The sequence below is a fragment of the Vigna unguiculata genome, chromosome 8, assembly GCF_004118075.2.
Source record: "Vigna unguiculata cultivar IT97K-499-35 chromosome 8, ASM411807v1, whole genome shotgun sequence".
Taxonomy (NCBI): Eukaryota; Viridiplantae; Streptophyta; class Magnoliopsida; order Fabales; family Fabaceae; genus Vigna; species Vigna unguiculata.
The window spans coordinates 20876080-20881693 of NC_040286.1; the positions used below are offsets into that span (position 1 = coordinate 20876080).

At 32.3% G+C, this 5614-nt stretch overlaps 1 long non-coding RNA gene across 1 annotated transcript; it reads right to left on the reverse strand.

The window, feature by feature from the left end:
* Positions 1-4516: 4516 nt before the first annotated feature.
* Positions 4517-5364, reverse strand: LOC114193219. The gene is made up of 3 exons (XR_003606239.1): positions 5155-5364; positions 4823-4974; positions 4517-4730 (listed from the first exon to the last, which is right to left on the reverse strand). It is a non-coding gene; the product is annotated as an uncharacterized LOC114193219 (long non-coding RNA).
* Positions 5365-5614: the final 250 nt, after the last annotated feature.

The window sequence follows — 5614 nt, forward strand, 5'->3', positions numbered from 1 at the left end:
GAAGATGAAGAAATTTCCCTAATTGCAAAATTTCCCCTAAATTGAAAAGTAAATTAACGTTAATTAGCCATATGTACAGTACACGTAACACACCCTAATACAAGCCGTGCCACTTGTACAATGTTCCGTTGATGATTTAAATGGCGTTACATAAAAGGATCAAATAAAACATGAATTGCGAAAATGAAGACTATTTTAAACATTCTGTCAAAATAAGGACCATCCGCAACAAACACTACGAAAATGAGGACCAAAAAGATATTTAAGCCTCTTATGTTTAATACATACTTTATTAGTAAGTATAAAACACTTGAGCTATTGGCAATGACAGCAGCTTTAATAGTTTGTACTTAAATTCCCACATCTAAATAAATTATGTGTGAAACATCCTTATTAATATCAGCGTCAAACAAGTGGAGTGGACGTGTTTGTCTCACTTGATTGTTTCCAGAATCCACATCCAAGGTCGAACCCACTTTCTACTTTGGCAAGGTGGTTTTCCTCTCCCTAGCCGTTGTTTTTTATTCTTGGCCCTACCCTGCTCGATCCATGACATGAGGGAACTTTGTGATGTTTTACGATGCAGTTGCATCACAGCTGGGGAAATATATGATTCAAGATGCCTACATCATCTACTATTCTAATTCGTAAAGAAAAATTCCTTTTGAGTCCAATCAAATAGCCCAGCTCAAAAACAAATTGCCTAGGTTAAGATATGTTTGGTCTTCATTGGAGCCAAATTCCACCTCCACCTTATACACAGATATACATCTACGTCTTCCTCAAAGGGCTCGTTTTTCATTGGTTCATTTAGCAAACAATCCACGATACATGCATGGCAAACAAATATATATATATTAGTATAAGGATTCATTAATAAAGAATTAATCACATAATTTTTTTCTTTTATATAGCGTCTTCTCACTTATGGAGTTTTAACACCTTTTATATATATTTCCTAGTTAGATAAGACAATTTATCATGTTAGCTTCCTTGGTGAAAATCCACAAAGATACAACCTCGTTTTTGCCAGGTAGCACGTGTGCTGACAGAGTGAGCGATGTGCATAATCCAAGAGTTTACTTATAATCCATATAACACAACTGAGTCATGATCAATACCAAATCCTCATAAAATATTTAAGTAGAAACTAACATTCTAGGGAAAGAATCATAATAATACCCACCAATTTTAAGGCTTGTATCAAACTCCTAAGTCTCATTTATTAAAGCCAAAAAGTCTTAAACTACACAATGAACAGAAAAAATTTAGGCAGAAGTAACTCGTGAAAGGCAAATAAGAACATCCATAACCTATAGTCGTTGTAGCAATGCATTCGAATGCTATCTGCTTTTTCATGCACAAAAAAATATTTACATAAAGGTAGGGGATACTTGTGGCTACTGGTTGTTTTCTTGTTTTCTCATGTGCAAGATTAAATCAAAAAAGCTCACTGTGGATGTTGATGTTTTGTGTTAATAGATATATCTTGTTTATTTCTGTTATTCAATTTCTTGAGATAGTAAATAGCCTTAGTTTAACACTGTTGCAAAATCGGTTATCATTGCTATTTTTTCTTTCCATGATAGTGTTATATGAGTAAGCCCTGATCAGTCTACCTTTAGTACTAGATGGATCTGTATCTTTAACGTCTTATGTTGTGTTTTAACTTACAGTTGGTTAAAATTCGGTGCCAGAGTACTTACAAAATTCAGTGTGGAGTAAAGTTTTAAAGAAGAAACTTCATATTTTTTCATTGTTTTGACTACAACGTGGTTGTTGAAGGTGATGCCGAATTTCCATTATCGTATAAATTGATCAATTATGCATCACCACTGGAAAAAAAAAAAAAAAATTCTCTGGATGAGATTTTAACAGGAATTTTGGAGAGTATTCAGTGGTACAAGGTTCTTTTCAAATTCATTCGAATTTGCTTGTTTGATTGAGATTCCTCCGAATTCTTATTTTTGGTTGCTATTAAAAGTGAAATATTCAATATTTATTCTCTTGGGGGAATTTTCTTCTATTGAGTGGCCTTAGAGTATAGGGATTCTCTCTTTCACTTTATCGTAATATTCACCTCTTCCTTCAATGAAATTGTACTGTATGTTAAATTACAGATTGAATAAAAATCCATAAATGTTAACTTACATTATAATATTAATTATATATACATTCGAGTAAATTAACTTGCCCAACCTCTAGAACGAAAACTTTAATCATTTTGAACCCACCAATGTTGTGGCTGGGTATTCTCTCTTCATCAATTTTGAACCCACCAATGTTGAGTTGTGAGTTGCCGCCATCCATCTTGACACTATGGTTATTTCTTTATTTTTCATTTTGGTTGTCATAACTTGGCCATAATTATGGAATTCCAGCTTCAACCCTTAACTTTGAGGTCCTAAAGTACTATTTTGCATAATCTAGAAATTAGATCCTAAAATACCATTAGACTGCTGAATCGACAAATTCTAAACTACTCAAGCTAAGCTGATATACCATCAATCTTGGTCTACGTTAGATTCTTACAGCATTATCACCTCAGGCATAATGCCTCACACCAAACTTTTCCCACTTAAAATAATACTAAGACCTCTTCATTCACTACTGCACCATTCTAACACTCAAATGGATTTCAAATTTTGACTACGGCGTATACGCAATACTAGTATGTTAGCTACATTTGCTTATTAAAAATGTAATTAACAGCCTTTTATTCAACAATTTAAAAATATTTAAATATATAATATTTAAATTATTTGTATTTCAAATTTTTTCATTTCTAAATATTTTGTTTGGATAGAGTAATTAAAATATCTTGCATTTTATTCTTATTTTCTTTGTATGAATTTCTCTTTTATAATAAAAATTTATTTTAAAACTAAAACTTACAAAAAGTATTAGTTAATTTAAATATTAAAAGAAAATATTTAATAATTTGAATTGTTTTCGGTATGTATATGTGTATAATGTGTATAGAATAAAGATGTCAATTGGTTCACATTTCAACCCTATTCCACACAATCATTGTTATATTTAAATAAAATCATATTACTTCATTCACCCGTCAGCAGCGAAAAATAAATAAATTCAACTCAAACCTGTGCTTTGGCAATTGAACCTGTGACAAATTTAGCATATAACGTAAGTATCAGGATATACCAGTAGTTAGCTAAGTATAGTGAGGACTGAAGTTGGTCTCAAAGAAACCATAAAACAAAGATCAATAATGAAGCAAATTTCTACTTGTCGAAGAATTGAACTAAATCAAACTATCTGAAGCAGAAGCACTTACAACATCGTGCTTAAAGAACATGAAGAATGTAGAAATAAAAGAACAACATATTATTTAACACCATCAACAACAAAGCCAAAAACCTAAAAAAGTGGGTATAACACATACCAGACAATTGTAGAATATATTAGTAATTACCAATTGTTTATCATGCAAGTGATGAAAACCATCTTTGACCAATAAAAGCTACACATATATTATGAAGATGGGATTATTATATTTTCGTTGGTGGAGAAGAAGGCATAATTACTTAATTAAGAAATTAGTCAAGAGCATGAACAGAATGTGTGCATATTCAAGCTATATATACACACATTGTATAAAATATCATTGGCCAATGCGTCTTAAGCTACTTGGTAGCCACGGGTTTCCTAAAAGAAAAGCATTTAAAAACAAGAACATATATTTGACATAAGACCAGAAACAATGTGGAATTTACTATTTGACAATGATTTATTGTGGTAACTAATAGTTCTTTAGTTAATATATTTGTTTATTCCTCTTAAGACCACCTATTTGTACCTCTGTTGCTAAAACTAAAGGAATTTCATGGGCTGTTATGGCTAAAACTAAATTTAATTTGTTCCTAGTTGGAAGCTTCTTCTTCCTGCAAGTTGCAGCATATTAATTATACACCATCCACCACACGTGAATGAAGGAGGTGATGCAGTAAATCAGAGCAGATCAACATTAAAGAAGTGTTTCATAAAAGGGCTGGGGTTTGAAAGAAATGTATTACAGAATAACTTCACTTCTGACTCCAACAGAAACCACCTGCTTAGATTTAAACCTCTCTCACATAGTAGCTTCATTTTTTGACAACAAAGCAGTGATGATAAAGTCTCCACATAAAACCTCAACTTTTGTACCACTCTAGCTACTACCTTCTGAAATCTTAAATTCAAAAACTTATATAAACATGTCATTCATTACCTTTTTATATACACAATTTCAAATTAATGATACATGTTCCTCTATTTTCCCAGTCCTAACAGTGCATTTGAAAATTATGTATCAACCTAACACACTAACAAAACCATTTTATTCTTCCTTTCGGTCAACACATTTTACCAAATTAATAAAATAGCATATTGAATTGTAAAACAAAAAAAAAAAATCTTTAGACAGAAAAGAGAGGAAATAAACTTCTTGAAAGTGCAATAGCTTAGTATGGGAGAATGAGCCTATACACACATCGAAATTAGTCTCTATATTTAACCATCTTTTCCACACCCATACTTTCATGCCTTACAAGACAAAAAACAATAAAAAATTGTATTTCAATATTTTTTCTGGATCCCTAGTGAACAAGTTGCGGCAGGAAGCAGAAGGAAAAAAAGAAGCAAAAGCTAGTGATTACCACCCACTTTCTTCGTTCTACTACAATAGCCATGTTTGTCACTACTTCTCCTAGTTTTCGTCCCTGCATTAACTACAATTCCCCAAATGTCAATAGTCAAAGAGAGACGTAAAAGAAAATAAAGGGAAATAGTTGTTCCAAAAACCCCAACTCGCATCACATACCATCACGATCACCCTATTGGAGGCAAACCCTATCCGAGAACTTGCCAAATCAAACACGACCTGAAACCCTTTTGAATGTTCCCAATAATAGAAAGTCCCAGTGAACGCAAAACAGAATCTGCCGCTATTATCCCCTAGAATCAGGTAATTCGCTGCGCAACGACACGTTAACACTGCGTAAATGTAAGCATTGAAGTTTGGAGAAGACAAATGATAATTGAAAATGACGAGAGGATGACGCATTGAAGCGAAGAAAAGTTTGGGAGAACGTTGAATAATGGAATCCCAAGCGAAAAATAGAAAGAGTGACGAAAATGGAAAACAAGTGCAACCTGTTCCATGGATCCGGGATCATAGAAGGCAGCCACAATTGCGCCAAGTAAAGGCAAATCAATAGGTGGAGTCAAATCCCTGAGCTTCTCTGCGGCCATGGAATGAATGATAAACCCTACAATCTGAGACAAAAGGGGATCTTGATAGAAGATATTGTCGTGAAAATAAAATTGTATTAAAATTCGGGAATTTCAAATGTGATGACTTGAATTGAGTTGGAAATTCTGGAAAATGGAAGGCAAAGCCCGCCAAGACGAGGGAAAGAAAAAATTCAAAGAGAGGGGATTTCTTTTATAAAGTAAACCATTTTTATTTTTTAATCGCAAACTGTCATATTATTGTTATTTTTTTATTAAATGATATTTTTTTATAAATTTAATATTAATTATGTGTATAAAAAATATTTAAAATTATTAATTTTGAATATAAATCTAAATAAATAAGTATTTTTATGTTATT